At 34.0% G+C, this 17,850-nt stretch overlaps 1 protein-coding gene across 4 annotated transcripts in view; it reads right to left on the bottom strand.

Annotated features, from left to right (window-relative positions):
* Positions 1-17,850, bottom strand: part of SPHKAP (SPHK1 interactor, AKAP domain containing) — a 157,705-nt gene that overhangs the window by 109,855 nt on the left and 30,000 nt on the right. The gene's annotated exons all lie outside the window — the stretch shown is intronic.

The raw sequence follows: 17,850 nt of genomic DNA, 5'->3' as shown, positions 1-17,850 counted from the left end.
AGGAGTTCTAAAATATATGGAAGTAGTTCCTCTTGATGGTCTTTTCTTGGGAACTTCCTGTTCATACCTTTGACCATTTATCAATTAGGCAATGACTCCTAAACTTATAAATATGAATAAGTCTTTATATATACTAGAAATGACACTTTATTTAGAGAAATTTGCTACAAATTTCTTGACCTGGTACTTATTTCCCTTATAATTTTAGCCACATTAGTTTTGTTTCTACAAAACCTTTTGAATTTTATGTAATCAAAATTGTAGATTTTCAATCCCTTGTTTGGTTCCGAACTATTCCTCTATTTATAGATCTGTAAGCTAATGCTGCCTTGGTCTTCTAATTCACTTATGATGTTACCTATTATGTCTAGATCATGTAGCAATCTGGAGTTCAGCTTGATTTGTGGTATGAGGTGTTGACATAAACACCTTTTCTGCCAGACTGATTTCCAGTTTTTCCAACTTCTTTTTGTATAGTTATTCTGGAAAGTAATTTATCACCTGGTCTCACTTTACCCAGCAGTACTATTCATTACTAGGCCCATACCCCAAAAAAATTAAAGAAAGAAGAAAAAGTCTTGAATGTCAATATCCCCTTTCCCAACACAGACACATTTTGTGGTAGAAAAGAACTGAAAACAAAGATGTCAATAAACAAATGATGGCATATTAATTCAATAGTTCATATCTCTATATGAAATGATGAAGAAGATTTCAGAGAAATATGGGAAGTCATTTGATGTTAAGTAACAATTTACATAAGTCAACAATCATAAAAATGAACAATGTTGAAGGACTAAAGAAATATGATCAATGTAATGATTGACCATGACACTGTACCATAATACTAAGGAAGAAATGATAATGAATGCTAGCTCTCAGTTCCAATAGACCTGTGATGGAGAGAAACATCTGCATCCAGAAAAGGACTATGGGGACCGAATGTGGATTACAACATAGTTTATTTGTTTTTTTTTTTTTAACCTTTTTTGTTGTTGTTTGATTGCTTTTTTCTCATCTTTTTCCTTTTTGATCTGATTTTTCTTATGTAGCATAATAAATGTGGAAATATGTTTTAGAAGAACTACACATGTTTAATCTATATTATATTACTTGCTGTCTAGGGAACGGAGGTGAGGGTAAGAGGGGGAAAATTTGGAATAAAAGGTTTTGCAAGGATGAATGTTGAAAACTATCTTTGCATTTAATTTAAAAACAGAAAACTGTTAATAAAATTTTTTTAAAATGCTAGCCATTTTTTGGCAAAGAATACATATGCAAAATAAAACACATTTTTTGACATGGAAAATATAGAATATAGTATATTTATTACAAAGGTTTGCCTTTTTGTGGGATTAAGATGAGAGGGAGAGCATATACATGCCTGCCAATTGAAAAAATGAATTTAATTTAAAAAGGACAGTTTAAAGGATATTAAAGTTTCCAGTTTTGAAAATATGGTGATTTGCAATTTAAAATATTGCATTAGATCTTTAATTCTACTTGAATGCCAGCCATTTATTTTTTTCAATACAAGATATATGGAAATTTATCTATTGATATTCAAACACTCTTGTAATTTTTCATCAATTCTGAACATAATGTCACAACTTTTCCCCTAAAAAGTATCAACAAAAAGTATTTCATAAGAATCATGCTTTCTTGATTGATTTATTTCAAGAGTTGCATTTCTATGCTCAGATTTTTAAGCTTTACACTTATAATTTTTTTTCAGTTCAGCTCATGAGTCAAATAATTAATGAAGTGAACATGAACTTTTTTCTGTTAATATACAGTTAAACCATTAAAAATCTATGAATAGTGTCCATTCATATTTTTAAAATATAGATATACATATAAAGAAATTACACAATTATACAAATGGATATACAATTTGTATACAAAATATATGTGTGTATGTGCACATATACATATATTTGAAAATATGTTATGTAAACATATACACATGTATATGTATATATATATATATATATATATATATGTGTGTGTGTGTGTGTGTGTGTGTGTGTGTATGTGTGTATAGGATTCAAAGAAAGATCAGGATTCAAGTAGTCTCTGAAGCATTGGGGTTGAGTGATCCTGGAGAAGTCACTTAACTTCTCAGTGCTCAAGGAAACTTTCGGACTAAAATTTGCAGAAGAAATGTTGACCTAAATTGATGCGGGGAATTTATTAATCTGGAAGTTCCCTATATCAGTGAAATTAAAGTTTCAGATAAAAACAAAATAAAAATTGATCCAATCTGTAACAATTAAAGGCTATTAGGCAATTTAGACAAAAATTCTGTTCTAAATAATTTAGTAAGAATACATTTTAAAAATTAAATCTGAATAACAATTGATATAAGCTTCCTATATTCCTGACACATAATAGATGCTTGATGAATGCTTGTTGAATCGATTCAGACTAATACTAGTTATATTCCAATAATGTCACAAATTTTATCTATGAATATTAAAAATATAGCAACATTATTTGGTTATACTGGAGAGGGTTTGTATAGCCAACCACGAAATAGAATAGGACATATATGGAGCTATTCCATTCTTCTGTTGACCCAACATATTTTTTTTTTTAGTGATAACAATAACCTCCCCTTGAGGTATTTTAGCATTTGATATGAGCCATATGTAAAAGGATGGTACCCTCAAAGTTTCTTCCATATGCCATTATCAAAGGGGAATGTAAACCAAGCTATCATTCTGATTTTTTCTTAAATCCAAATAGCATTCCAGGCTCTGCTTCCTATGAGCTATGTTATTTGGGTTAAGTCACTTCCTCTCTGAACTTTTATTTCTTCAACAAAATAGAAGAGCATAACAATTGATTGTAGGATCCCAGATTTAGAGATAGAAAGAATTTATAGATCATCTGATGGAGTGTCCTCAACTTCACAGATGAGAAAAATCAAGATTCAAGGAAGACAAGTGATCCAAAATCATACAGGAAAGCCGTAGGTCCAGAATTTTAAATAACATCTTCTTAATACCTCAGAACTTCTATAGAGGTTCTTTAAGATATTAGATCTTCTAAATTTAGCTCATTTAAGACAGAACCTAAGGGCATTTCAGTGGTGTAGTGCATAGAACACCAGGCCTGGATTAAGCAAATCTCACACACTTACCAGAGTTAAAATCTGGCCTCACACACTTACCACCTGTGTGACCCTGAATCTGGTTTGCCTCACTTTTCTTATCTTTAATATAGACTGGAAAAGAGAGAGCAGACCACTCTAAGTATCTTTGTCAAGAAAACCCCAAATGAGGTCATGAGAGCCGGACATGACTGAAACTATTGAATGACAACAAAAACAGAAGATACCACGCAACAACATATCTTCCCAGATGGGGAAAAACTGAGGGGAAAAAAGAACACTATGCATGCAAATCTTGAAGGTCTCTTTCTGTTCTAAGGCTATAATTCTGTGATTCTTTTTGACACGGCTTTGTGTCAGAGTCCTTGACTTCTTTCCAGAAACAGAAAAGCTATCCATCACCCCTTGCAGACAGATTTGAATTCTCTGAAACTGACCAAAATTAAAGATTGTTTCAGTATGAATAATATGGGCTACAAGCCAAGAAATGGAGGAATTAGTCTCTGTAGGAGACAGGGTCCTGTTGTGTGTAGGAGGGGCAGGGTAATTGACCATATGTTAAAATAGCCCTTGTGTTCTATCACTAGTGAATCCTTATGGGACCCCAGGTGGGCTGATGGATCCCTTTCATCACATCAAATCCCAGGACATATGCCGATTTTGTTATGTTTCCTCTTTATCTTTTACTGAGCCAAAGCATCAAATAGAGGGAACAATCTGGCTCAGGGAAGTGACCGGGTGGAGAGCTTAGCTGGAGGTATCCGGCTCCTAGTGACCTCACAAAGCATAGGGACAGAATACCTCACTTTACCATTCCTGGCCATACCTGGACATGCTGCTACTCACTCATTTCCCTCTGTGCCTACCATCTTCCATGCTAGGAGGAAGCCTATAAGATAACAAAAAGAACAGGCTCAATTATAAATCAAAATATAGATGCCATTTAAAGTGACAAGAAACGGATTGGAATTAACTTTGAATAATGCCCAGTCTCCAAAATCTTATGTAGAGAAGATGTGTTTCTCTGGCTGAACATCATACATGAGTATAGATGGATGATACTGGGTTATTTTATCTAATTTTTTTTCGTACAGAAGGCAATCTGTTTCTGTACCTTTGAACTGACAATACAATTTATGGAGATGATTTTAGTTTCTAGGGAAGCTCCTACATGATGTGTCAAAAAGTGCCAGAGACAAGAAACTAATACATTTATTAAAATCTTTTCTTTTTGGTATGGAGGAGTTTGCTACAGGATTCAAGTGTACCCCTCCCCCCCACTAGTGATTAATGCTAATCATTAAATTGACAAGCTCTTTATTGAGAATTCTGTGATGAGTATTACTATTAAGCAAATCCCTACAGAAGGATAAAGTGTTAAAATACTATAAAAGAGAACTATTTTATATGATAAGATAAAACAAGAGTGAAAGAACATAAAGTGAAGTCAAGAAAACAAATTTTGAACTGGGTTTTAAAAAATCAACCTTCAAGTATGTTAGGAGAGGGAGGCAACCCAAACCTCTTTGAGTATAATAGTACTTGATAACTCACTACTTGTGTGATCTTGGGAGTCATTCAACCTACTTCTCTGTAACTCAGTATCCTCACCCATAAATTGAAGACACTGGACAAAATGGCTTCTGAGGTTTCTCCTATTTCTATGATTCCATGAGACTTCTAGGATTCAGTGTTTCCTCAACAGAAGTATACCCTCTATGATATCTATCAAAAGACTCCTATCCCTTGAGAAAATTTGGTGTGAATTTCTGTGGCTGATAATATTCATCAGTTGATAGGCAAACTTCTGTTAATGAGACTTTTGATTTATTTGATTAAGCATTTGATTAAGCTGATTTGAGACAACAGTTACAGGCTTCCTTGGTAATAGTTAAGCCTTTCTAGTTTGATAGGAATTGCCAGTTTGGGTCTTGTTAGACATATGAGAATCTAGAGAAGCCTCCACATCATGTTGAGAAATTGGAAGTAGAAGGAAATATTCTGATATTACAAGTATATGTATATATATATCCTGAATTAAAACTCTATTGGAATCATCAAATATTCCATTTGAATAAATAGGTTCACTATCATACATATAAGTGATGCAGAAAGTAAGAGGAGAAGAATCTTTTTAAGGAGACAAGAATCTAAAGATTTGAGAGAAAATCAGTGGTTGATGTGTAAGGATTGGAATATAGGAGGTCATCTTAGAACATCTCCTGCTAGAGTTGACACACAGATCTTTTTGGTTCCAAGAATAAATACTGCAACCATCTTCCAAATTAGTTATTACCTTTCATAGCATGAGAAACTAAGTGGTGCAATGGATAGAGTGTCATGCTGGAAGTCAGGAAGAGCTGAGTTCAAAGCCAGCTTCACACCTTTACTAGCTGTATAATCATAGGCAAGTCACTAAGATCTATTTATGTTAGTTCCCTCATCTGTGAAATGACTTGGAGAAGAAAATAGCAAACCATTACAATAACTTTGCCAAGAAAACACTGAGTGGAATCATGAAGAGCCATTCAGGACTTAAATCACTGGACAAAAAAAATTCATAACATGGATTGTTATTAATTGTTGAAGTGGAACAATTAGAACAGTCCAAGAGGATGCTTCTATTGGGAGGAAAATTATATGGTGCCTGAAGAATGTTAGGATTGCTGCAGCTATTCAACATAGCCACTAGCATGGTGACTGTAGATAGATGGAACAGTGAATGGAACACTAGACTTTGAGTCAGGAAGATCTCAGTTCAATGGTAGCCTCAGATACTTTTTGGATTGGTGCTACCCAAAGCAAGTCACTTAGTCTGCCTTATTTTTCTCTTGTATAAAAGAAATAACAATACTTACTTCCCAAAGTTGTTGGGAGGATATGAGATATTTGTAATATGCATATAAATGTAAGCTATTATTTTTAGTGGTAATGGACTCCATAGCAACTTGATATTATGACATAAAACTACCCAAATAAAATTATGTATTAGATAGATACATAAATAGATAAATCTCTTGTCAAATGGTTACTTTATGCCAGACTCTGTGTTGTGCTGGTGATGCAAATAGAAAAAAAACAACAAAAATTAATAATCTTTACTTACAAGGAAAACAGCACAAAACATAAAGAGGATCTAGAAAGTAAAGGAATATGTATTTGTGTGCATGTGTGTGTTCACACATTTGTGTGTTGAGGGGAGAGAATGGATTGCCAATTCTGAGAGTTGATACAGTCATTTCTAGGCATTTGGTAGGGAGGTAGAGCACAGGAGAATGAGCATGGATAGGACTCCCTCACTAAATTATAATACTAGTCTCGGCTTTATGAGTCTCTGAAATAGTAAAATAGCAGATAATCTTAAATTAAAAAAAAATCTAAGCTTTAGGTATATGTGTATGAATTGCAAGGTATTTCCCTAAATACCTTTAAATAGGTCCTAGAATCACAGAATAGTTGAATCTCAGATTTGGAAGAAACCTCATAGTCCATTTAGTTCAGCCTATACATGAATGGACTCCTAGTGGCATTCAGTTTTTGTTTGAGGAACTTTGATAAGAGAATGAGGGAGAAGGTGATGATAGAAGGAAATCTCTTACTACAAAAGCAGCTCATCTCTATAGCAGTAATGGTTAGGAAGAGTATTCTGAGATCTAGCCTAAAATTTTCTTCATTAACCCTATGAGGATGGGCTACTAAGTCGCATAGTGGATAAAGTGCTAGTCAGGGAGTCAGGAAGATTAATTTTTCTGAGTTCAAATTTGGTCTCAGACACTTAACTAACTGTTTGACCCTGAGTAAATCACTTAACCCTGTTTGCCTCAGTTTCTCATCTGAGCTGGAGAAGGACATGGTAAACCATTCCAGTATCTATATCCAAGAAAACCCCAAATGGGTTTATGAAGAGTTGGATACACTTGAAAAATGACTGAACAAACCCTTATAAAAATGATAAAATAACATTACCAAAATTATTTTGATAAGTATAACAAAAAGATCTAAAAGTTTGTTTCAGCAAAACAAACAGTTCATAGCTACCACCTGGTAGCTCTTCATAATCCATTATCATCATCATTATCATCACCATCATCATCTGATATCATCATTTTCATCCTCTTCATCATTATCAATCATTTATTGAAGACAAAGCATTATAATAAGATACTGATGATCCAAAGAAGCATTAGGCACAAACTTTGACCTTGAGGATCAATGACCCAGACAAAAGGATCTGCTTCAGGACAAACAGACTAAAAAAGGAAAAGAACTTCCTTTTAGCCAAAGATACTCATCAGGCTGAAGTTTTTGAACAGTGGTTTATTCCACAAGTACCCTGAAAAGTGGAACAATGATTACTAAAACTAACACAGGAACATAGGATTGTAGATTTTGACTTACTTAGAATATATGGAGCACATTTCCTCCATTTTACAGATGATAATGTTGAGATTCAGAGAAGTGTGACTTGCCCAATATCACAAAGGAAGCAATTGGCAATGCCCAGATTCAAATCAGAGCCACTAATTCCAGATTCAATACTCTAGTTGTCTTTCTTCTCCAAAGTGAATTTTTCCAAAAGAATCTAAAAAATGGGAGATGATCTCTAAGATCTATCATGTTATGAATCTTTCTGTTATGTTTCCTTTATCATTTTTCATTTCCTTGACACTTCAATTTGATTTTTGTCCATTCTGTGCTAGGACCCAGGGAAGGACATAGATAGAAGAATGTAGTCATTATCCTTCATGAGTTTGATGTGTTTTAAAAACATTTATAGTTCTGGTTAGATTCTATTTAGAGACTAATTTGTTTAAAGTTACAAGTCATCAAGTTTGGTTTTTTTCCCAATAAAAGTAATTTCCCCTGTGAATGTTTTTTTTTTTTTTTTTTTTTTTTGTCCAGAATGTTCTTCAGACCTTGGGTATTCTGAAGAACAAAGATATTATTTAAGCAATAAACACAGAAGACATTTATCAAAGACACTCAGAAGAACAATTTCCTATTATGGTAAAATTACATCGATTGCTGGTAAACCACAAAAGCAGACAAACTGTCCTTATATACAATTAAAGGTGGGGTGAAACTTTTTCATTCTGGGACGATGATGAAGGCAAGGGGAGTATTCCAACAGGGATAGTCTCTGTGGCTAGAAAAATGAAAGCAAAGAGCACAGAGTCCATTTAGCACCCTGGAAAAGACTGCTATACAATATATATTTTTTAACATATTACCCCAAAGAAGCAAAGAAAGAAACAAGCATTTACTAAGTTACTATATCCCACACATTGTGTTAAATGATTGCAAATATCATCTCATTTGATCCTCACAATTACTTTGGGACAGGGGTTGGAAAGAGATGCTGTTATTATCTCTATTAATAGTTAAGGACACTTAGGCAATTAGATTAAGGGACTTGTTCAAAGAAACAGTAATAACTGGCTGGGGGCAGTGTTGGAATTCAGATCTTTCTGACTCCAGACCTAGCATCCTGTCCATTGTGCTATTTAACTGACTTAAGTTGTAATGTTATAAAACCGTCTGGTTTTCCATTACTTGAATTCATTATAGTTTATTTAACTGTGAGCTGGTTCACTCAAAATTATTAAGCACCAACAAATCTCTAAATTTAGTGATAATTTTCCTGCAGGAGACCATATGGTATTATATTAATGTATTATATTAAAGAAGGTAAATTCAAGAATACCCCAGGATAATATTAATGAAAATAGATCCTGTTGATATTATTTCAGAAATGTCAAGATCCAACACTGCAAAAAGTCAAGTAATATTATCAGATTTTAAAAGATTTGATGGATTTGCTCCTTATTAAAGAAGGTTTCTAGTACACATTTCTATAAATGCCTATAGTCATTCCTTTTATTGAATCTATCCAATTAAAATTGGCTGCTCTTTATTTTTTTATCAAAGACTTAATCAAACTTTTAATGACTAATTAGTACCAATGCTATACAAATTATTCTAAAAATATTCAGAGATTCCTTTTATTAAAAAAAATGGGCCTAATATCTAAATCAGAGAAGGATAAAGTATTAAAGAATAATAGACTAATTTTATTAGTGAAGTCATTCAAAATTTCAGATAAAGTCATATAAAACACTATAGCAATTCATACAAGAATACCAGGGATTCTTATTAAAGCAAAGATGCTTTAACATCAGATAGTAAAAAAAATAAGCAAATTTAAAAAATCCAGAACCCCATGATTATCTCAAGATGCAGAATAAAGATTTTGAGAAAGCAAAATATCATTTATGCTAGAACTCCTACCAAAATATAGGCATAGAGGGACCTGTTTTAATATTGTAAATATTATTCTTTATTAAGACTTGAGTATCAGCATTGAACAAAAAACAACTCTTGGAATTATTATGGAGGGATCATTTGAGAGGAAACTGTTTTTATGAATAATATTCATTTTTTAAAATGCTCTTGAATTTGCATAGCAAGATTAGTGAAAGTGCCTGGAAGTGTTCTTATTCTAAACATGTGCAGTAATGAACTTGACAAGTGAATGCATAGAAAATTCAAATGAGAACTTTAGAAACAGATTGGTTATTGATGTTATTTAGGATCATATGAGGATTTTGAAATTCTATAATTTTTTTTTCTTACCACCTAAGTCACTCTTTTTATTCAGTCTTCAGTTTATCTTGGTAGGGGGCTAGATTCCTAGTCTTAGAGTTTTGAATTCAAATTCTTCATTTGATACTTACCAATTCTGTGACTCTAGGCAAGTTATTCAATATCTCTCAGATTCATTTTTCTCATCTGTAAAATGAGAATCCTACCACTACTTTCACAAGGTTGTGAGAAACTAATGAGATAGCATATACAATAGAGATTTCAAACATGGGCCAATTTTCTTGTAGTTGAACAAAATTGAGATAAAGCTGGAAATATTTAACAAAATAAATAACATAGATAATGTTAATATGTGGCTTTCCAAGCCAATATATGCACAAAGATCTTTATACAGTTTAGTGGTTCTATTTCTATTTGCATTTGATACCAGTAGCAAGTAGCAAATGTTAAAGTACCCTATAAAATGCTAGCTAATAGATAAATGTATGATAAAGCATGCAGGTGACAATGTAAATAGAAGATTGAGGATAATAGGATCATAGATCTAGACCTGGAAGATCTAGGCCTCAGAAGCAACCTCATCTAATCTCTTCATTTTATAGAAGAATAATTTGATTTTTATTCATTGTTTAAAATTTGTTCAGTCATTCCAGTCATGTCTGACTCTTTGTGACCCTGTTGGGGTTTTCTTGGCAGAGATATTTTAGTACCTTATCATTTCTTTCTCCAACTCATTTTACAGATGAGAAACAGAGGTAAATAGAATTAAGTGACTTATTCAGTATAACATGACTAGTAAGTATCTGAAAACGTTGAGCCTTCCTGACTCTAAGCCCAGTATTCTATTCACTATGCCCACCCAGCTGCTGCCTAACTCTGGTAAAGTAACGCTAAAAAACAGTAATAATTAAAATGGGTCACTTACATTTGCATAAATGATAGCTTCTTCTTAGTAAAAAGCAATTATATCAAATTAACTATCTTCAATTTAAACCCTAAATTATGCAAAAAAACTTGATTTTTACACTATTAAGGTGTTACTTAGTTTAGAATATGACAGTCATGGATAAATTCCATGTCATGCAAAATCCTCTTATATTTGTGGTAACCTTAAAATATCTGCTGGCTAGAGCTAGGGAAATATGAAAATCTCATCATAAGCAGATGCCAGTTACAAGACTTGGATTATAATATAAAAAGCAAAACAGGCACAAGCTTATGAATACAGCATAAGAAGTTGTACAGTTAGGTAGAACATGGTAGCAATGAGGCAAAAACAGAACATGATTCTTGCATGAGATTCATATTAGTTTAGATAATTCATGGCCTATGTAACCATCACAAATCTAAGTAATAAGATTATATACCAGAAAATATATCTCAGGAGGAAGTATGGATGGTCTGGCACAACTTACAAGGAATACTGGGAAAACAACTTTAATCTCATTAGCAGGTCAATGGCTTGCTCCATCTTCTAGCTTGAAGGGTAGTAGAGCATTACTTTTAGTATTTTAATGGTACAAGGATTTATGCGTGTTCTTGAACAGGACAGCATTGCTAACATAGGAAGCAATTGTTACTTCCAGAGAACTTGATAATTCTTTTCTTTTTTCCTTTAGACTCTTATTTTATTTGTTTATTTGGTTGTTTTATTTTCAGAACATATGTATAGATAATTTTCAACATTCACCCTTGCAAAACCTTGTGCTCCAAAATTTTTCCCTCCCTCCCACCCCCTCTCCTAGGTGTAAAGTAATCCAGTATATTTTGAACACGGGCAATTCTTCTATACATATTTCCACAATTATATGCTACACACGAAAAATCAAATCAAAAAGGAAAATATATGAGAAAGAAAACAAAATGCAGAACTTGATAAGTTCTAAAAAGTCTACAGACTTGTTAGGAATTAGGAGAGTTACAAGTCATCCAGAGTACTTCACCAACATGATTGAATTTTGCTGCTGACTCATTTCACTAGAGTCAGTGCAGCTTCCCATTATGTCTGATCTGTAATAGGGGCCCTAGAACTTTTCCTGATCTTGGCTAGTGTCCAAAGTACACTTCTAATATTCATCTCATCATGACGGCTGTCTCCTGTTGCTGGGCTCCTATTCCCTATTATACACAGCTCATTAGAGCTTCCTTTCATACCTGTCTCACTTCCACTGGATTTCCAAATTGGGAATAGCACGTAGGGCAATTATGTATAAATTCACAATGTTTAACTTGGTCCCCACCACCAGAGGGCACAAAGCTTCATGTATATTGGGCATAGTGTGCCCAAATTAACTTCTGATAGCAAATCAATGTCTCTCTGTTTCTTACAACAGCTATTGCTGGACTTATTTTCAATTTTATCATTATTAAGACCAGGTAACCGAATGAAAGGCTCAGGGCCCTAGAGTAGCATTATGGAAGGCTACATGAGGCCATTTACATCACCTTGCCTATGTCCGTATACAGATGTCAACAGAAATAACACTGAAGAAGCTTATTATTGGGCAAAATAAAGTACATGTAATGCAAGCAACCTTCTTCCTATCTTTCTCCAAGGCACTGGAAAGCCTCACAAATTTAGATTAATTGGAAGTCAAACTAAGGAAACCAAGTTTTCTTTTCTTGAAGTCTGAGTTATGGAATTGTGAAAAACAAACATATTTCTATAATTCAAATTTAATTAAAGTATTGCCTGATGGTAGTAATTACCATGCCAATTATTTATAAGTGAATAGATGTTTCTAAAACTTGATACTTGAAAACAGTTTGCTCTCAAGTATTATAGAAAATCCCACTCTAATCATGGTTATTTAGCAAACCTTTTCTGCACAGATATTACAATGCTAAACTTAAGTCAGGCCTTTGCCCTAATTAACATACATTTCAAATCAACGAAGCAGAATTAATGAGATTTTACTGCAGTGAGGAAAAAATGGGGAAAGTATTAGCTTGAAATATGCATAAGGGTTGTCTTACAATCTTAGAACTGATGCTTCATGTTGCCTGAGGAGAATTAACTGAAGGATAACTAAAGAGTATGCAATGGGTTATATACAAATGTACTTATTTCCACATAGAATAGACAAACAGCATTTGGGGCCTCTACCTAAAGCCTTATCTTTTTAATATTTGTGCATCATATAACTGTACTTTAGTGAATTCTTTGCATAAATGAGATATCTTCAATCAGAAAAAAACACTTTTGCTCCACTGATCAGGCTAATCTGTGAATTGTGTTTTGCTTGTTTTTGGAAACTTTAGTTTGCTGGGGATAGAAGTACAGTGGTAATTTGTGAACCTGATTCCAGTGGTGATCAGTTTTGATATACTTTATTTCCAATGTGGGCCAGTTCATCCATCCTTTGGAGGTTTCCCTCAATTTTAAGGGTTCATTATATTAGTACTAGACTTAATGTGGACATCCAATTGGCTTTAACCAACTCGGAATTCCTATGCTCAAGTGACCCATCAGATTCAGTCTTCCCAGGTGCAGGAAATTACAGATATATTCTGCTTAAAATATTATGGTCTTTATAATGGTATTTCTATTGAGAGGATGTCCATCAGTTGGAGAATGGCTGAATAAGTTATGGTATATGAATGTTATGGAATATTATTGTTCTATAAGAAACTATTAGCAGAATGATTTCAGAGAGGCCTGGAGAGACTTACATGAATTGATGCTCATTGAAGTGAGCAGGACCAGCAAATCATTGTACATGGCAACAAGATTATACAATGATCAATTCTGGTTGACATGGCTCTTCTCAACAATGAGATGATTCAGGCCAGTTCCAATGATCTTGTGATGAAGACAGCCATCTGCTCTCAGAGAGAATATGGAACTGAGTGTAAACCACAACATAGTATTTTCACTTTTTTGTTGTTGTTTGCTTGCATTTTGTTTTCTTTCTCAATTTTTTTTTGCTTTTCAATCTGATATTTCTTGTGCAACACAATATTTGTGGAAATATTTATAGAAGAATTATACATGCTTAACATATATTCAATTACTTGCCATCTAGGGAAGAGGGTAGGGAGAAGGGAGGGGAAAAATTTGGAATACAAAGTTTTACAAGGGTGAAGGTTGAAAATTATCCATGCAGATGTTTTGAAAATAAAAAGCTTTAGTGAAAAATAATATATGTATATATATATATATATATATGCATGGTGAGTATATCTTTCAAAATTCCAACTTCAAAATTATGTTCAAAAGTATTTTATTAGAAATTGTACTAGATTTCAAGTTTTTTTCTCTTCTCTCTCTAAAAAGAATGATGATTTACCATTTCAAGATATATAATTTCAATTAGGTTTTTGTTAGCCTTTTCACCAAAATCAAAGAATCAATATACTGCATCTGCATCTCTTAGTCTGTACCAATCAATCGACAAGCATTTATTCAACACTTACATTCTGTGTTCATCTGAGAATCATGGAACTCCACAACCTTAGAATAATAAAGATTGTAGGTGATTCAAGGACAACAAAAGGGTATAGGAAGTCCACTTGTGTTTGAGGAAGATAAAATACATCCACAAGTAGAGGTAAACTGGAAGAGTAAGTGGGATAAAAGAATGATAACAACAGATGACCCACAAATTAGAAAACATTTATTTTGGACCTTCCATGTGCCAAGCACTATGCTAGGCATCAGGGATACAAATAAAAAAGTAAGACAATTTCTTTCCTCAGAAAACTTGAATCCTAGTGGGAGAAAGATTTATTATATCCATATATAGAAAAATACAAAATTTAAACTATAAAATAAAAAGATTTACGAGTGTGAGGGAAGGTGGCACTAATAACTGAGAAAGTCAGGAAGGATTTCTTCAAGGAGGAGACACTTAAGCTAAGCCTTGAACGTGTTCCAAGAGAAGATGTAGCATGTGCTATGAATGGCAAATAGACTTAGTTTAGATGAAATGTGTGTGGGTCACAGTAATTACTCAATAAATGCTTTATTATTCTGTCAAAAGCACTGATATTACTAAGAATGATGTTTATATGTCTTCTCTATCTTTACATCTCTTTCCTAGGAACCTCATTTTTCTTAGGAAATAACTTGGTTGGCAACTAAATGGGGCTTACTTAGACAACAGCCACAGAGAAAGCACTTCAGTGAAATGGAGATTACCACAAAATGGATGTCAACTCAGCAGGCTTGAAAATCCTCTAGAATAATTCTGCTTTGCTCTGGCTTTTGGGAGATTTACTTAAATTACTGAAAAAGGCTCCAGATGGAGTTTTTGGTTTAGAGAAATACTTCATAAACAGTGGAGAAGTCAGCTGAAAAGGGGCAACTATCTACTGATGGGGAAAATGTGAACCAGGGGTCCAAGCTAATCACCTTTGGTTTTTGTAGCTGTTTCAATGGACTGAGCACTGCTTCACTGGTGATTTAAAACCTCTAAAGACTGAGGATGCCTTTTAAAGGAGCTGATCTTCCACTCTGAAAGAAGGGGATTAGAAATAACTAAAACCACTTGACTGAACTTTGCCAAGGTGATACCTGATAGCATAGTATTGTCAAGCAAGAAGCCATTCCTTCAGTGTCACAGTTAAATGGATATTTGCCTTGACATAACTTTTGAGAAGCTCTCAAAGGATTCTTACCATAGAGTCACAGATTTGGAACAACCAGAAAATCAGGGTCATCTTGTCCATACACCTTCTCAGCCTCCATTTTACAAATTAGGAAACCAAACTCCAAAGTGAATTGTCTTGCTCAAGATCACATAGTAATAAGTAGCAATTAGAATTTGAACCCCGTTTCTCTGACTCCAAATGTAGCACCTTTGACATGCTGTCTTCCCTTATTAGAATGTAAGTTCCTTGAGAGCAGGTGCTTTCTTATCTTCTGTATTTCCCCTCCTCAGCATTTAGCAGTGTTTGTCACATAAAAACATTTATGAATATTGTTTTCAACTCATTTCTTAGAAACATACCAAAGAATGTACTTTCATGATGTTCTTATTATTAGTATGCTTAATCTATATGGAAGAACAGATCCTCAGGATGCATCTTCTCAGAAGTTCCTTGAGGAACTTTTCAGGTATAAAATATATTACAACAGCTCACTATGGTTTGCCTAGGCTCTTGGCTCTTGGCTCCTACCCTTCCTCCTGTATCTGCTTTCATAGAAAGTAACACTCTATTGAAATATTTCCCTTTGGTGTGAGTTTTCAACTCCTGAAAACCAGCCCCACAGACTGATATCAAGTGTGGTCCAATGTGCTATTCATTTTCTTTGAATTATAATTTCATATCTGGATTTCTTTTCATGCTTGTAGTTCAAAAGTATCCAGCCTTCTTTAGCTGGAGCTTCTATTTTGGCACCTGCCTCCTTAGCTCCTCCATGAAGATCAGGGAGTGTATTTTGGGGGAGGAGAAGAGCAACCAATTAAACCACTACAGCCACTGAACATGTTCCTACCCAGGGAATCGCAGGGATAGGACAAGCACCTCAATGATGTAGGCCAGAATGTAGAGTGGATAGAGGACAAGCTTGAGAGCAAAGAAGATCTGGATTCATGTCCTGCTTGCATTATATCCTATTTGCTTTAAATTTCTTTCCTTGAACTCGCATCTACCTCTGTAAAGCACTAACTCGGTGACCATGGACAAACATCTTCACCTCAGATGAGAGATCTATTGATAGATTTCAGGAGGTCAGGGAACTTAGATAGGAAAAAGAAGTAGTTTCCTCTTTATTTTCATTGAACTCTTGGATTTCTTTAAATTATAATTTATTTTTAAAAACCACAACATGATTCTGAGAAGGGGGTTCCTAGGCTTTACCAGATTGCCAAAGAAATCTATGATATAAAACAATGGCTAAGAACTATGTGGTCATATGGATTTTCATTTTAAGAATACTTTTGTAATTTTTCCTGAAATTATTGTAGTCTTCTATTTTGGGGCTGAATTGAGAGACATAGATTGACATTGATTAAAAATTGGAAGGGACCTCATTTAGTTTCAAACTTCATTTTGCAGAAGGGGAAATTGTGACCAAGTGAATGGAAGTACTCTGACTAAAGTGGTAAGTGGTAGACATGGGATTCAAACCTAGGATTTTTGACTCCTCATCCAGCATTCCCTCCTCTCCCCACACTACCAGTCAAAAGTATCAAATAATCACAGTACTTTCCCCACAGCCCAATTAATTAATAAACTGAAGACAGCTATGGGGATTTGAAACTCTAGAGAAATCAATGTCAGAGATAACAAAAGCCAGTGACGATGGGTGTTAAATTTTAGGAAGCAAATTTGCTCAAACTAATTTGTTCTGGGTTGCTGTCAAGACACAGTTGATGTCAATTATAATTATATTCTGCAAAGAGGTATAGATCTAGTGGAGCAATGTCAAAAGCAGGGAATTCAGCAAGCATGGCCAACTCAGAATGATGCACATTAAGTTCACGTTCATCTGAAAAATATGCATATGCATAAGATAGCTATTCCATGAATAATACTATAATTTCAAGATCATATTATTTTATACTGGAATCTCATATACAGAGAATAGTAGCAAATTCTTCTTTGTCAGAGGACTCTGACTATTTTTGCTTTCCTAGGTAGCCATTTGAACTGGGTTCAAATCTTGATTGCTATTTTCTACTTATGTGATCTTGAGCAAGACAGTTTGCTTTGGCTCAGGTTCCTAATCTGTAAAATGAAGGGTGAGCAGGTGTGTGGAGAAGATGAACAGAATTTCCTTCTTCTTCCAAATCCTAGTGCTATCTCAGAGGCCAAGAAACAATAACACATGTTTATGTAGGTCTTAAAGGTTTACAAAGTACTTTCTTGAAAAAAGCCCTGTAAGATAGGTAGTAAAACTGTTATTATGCAGAGACCAAGAGAGGGAAATTGATTTTCCTGTGACCACACAGTTAATGAAAGTGAGAGACACGATTTGACTCTTTCTCTTAAATCCAAAGTACAATGTCTTTTACTCTGAACCATCTTTTTTTTTTTTCTGCAAAATAAAAAAAAATCCCCAAACAAAAAAATAACATCATCACTTGGCCAAAAATCACTTTTTCATCCAGTTTGAGTCTAAATTCAAAATCCTTCAGGAGAAGCAAGAAATCCTTTATTACTAACAATCTTATTAATTAATCATC

Source organism: Sarcophilus harrisii, chromosome 3 (assembly GCF_902635505.1).
Source record: "Sarcophilus harrisii chromosome 3, mSarHar1.11, whole genome shotgun sequence".
Classification (NCBI taxonomy): Eukaryota; Metazoa; Chordata; class Mammalia; order Dasyuromorphia; family Dasyuridae; genus Sarcophilus; species Sarcophilus harrisii.
The sequence above is the reverse complement of the archived record's forward strand: the minus strand, read 5'-3'. Positions and strand labels throughout refer to the sequence as shown.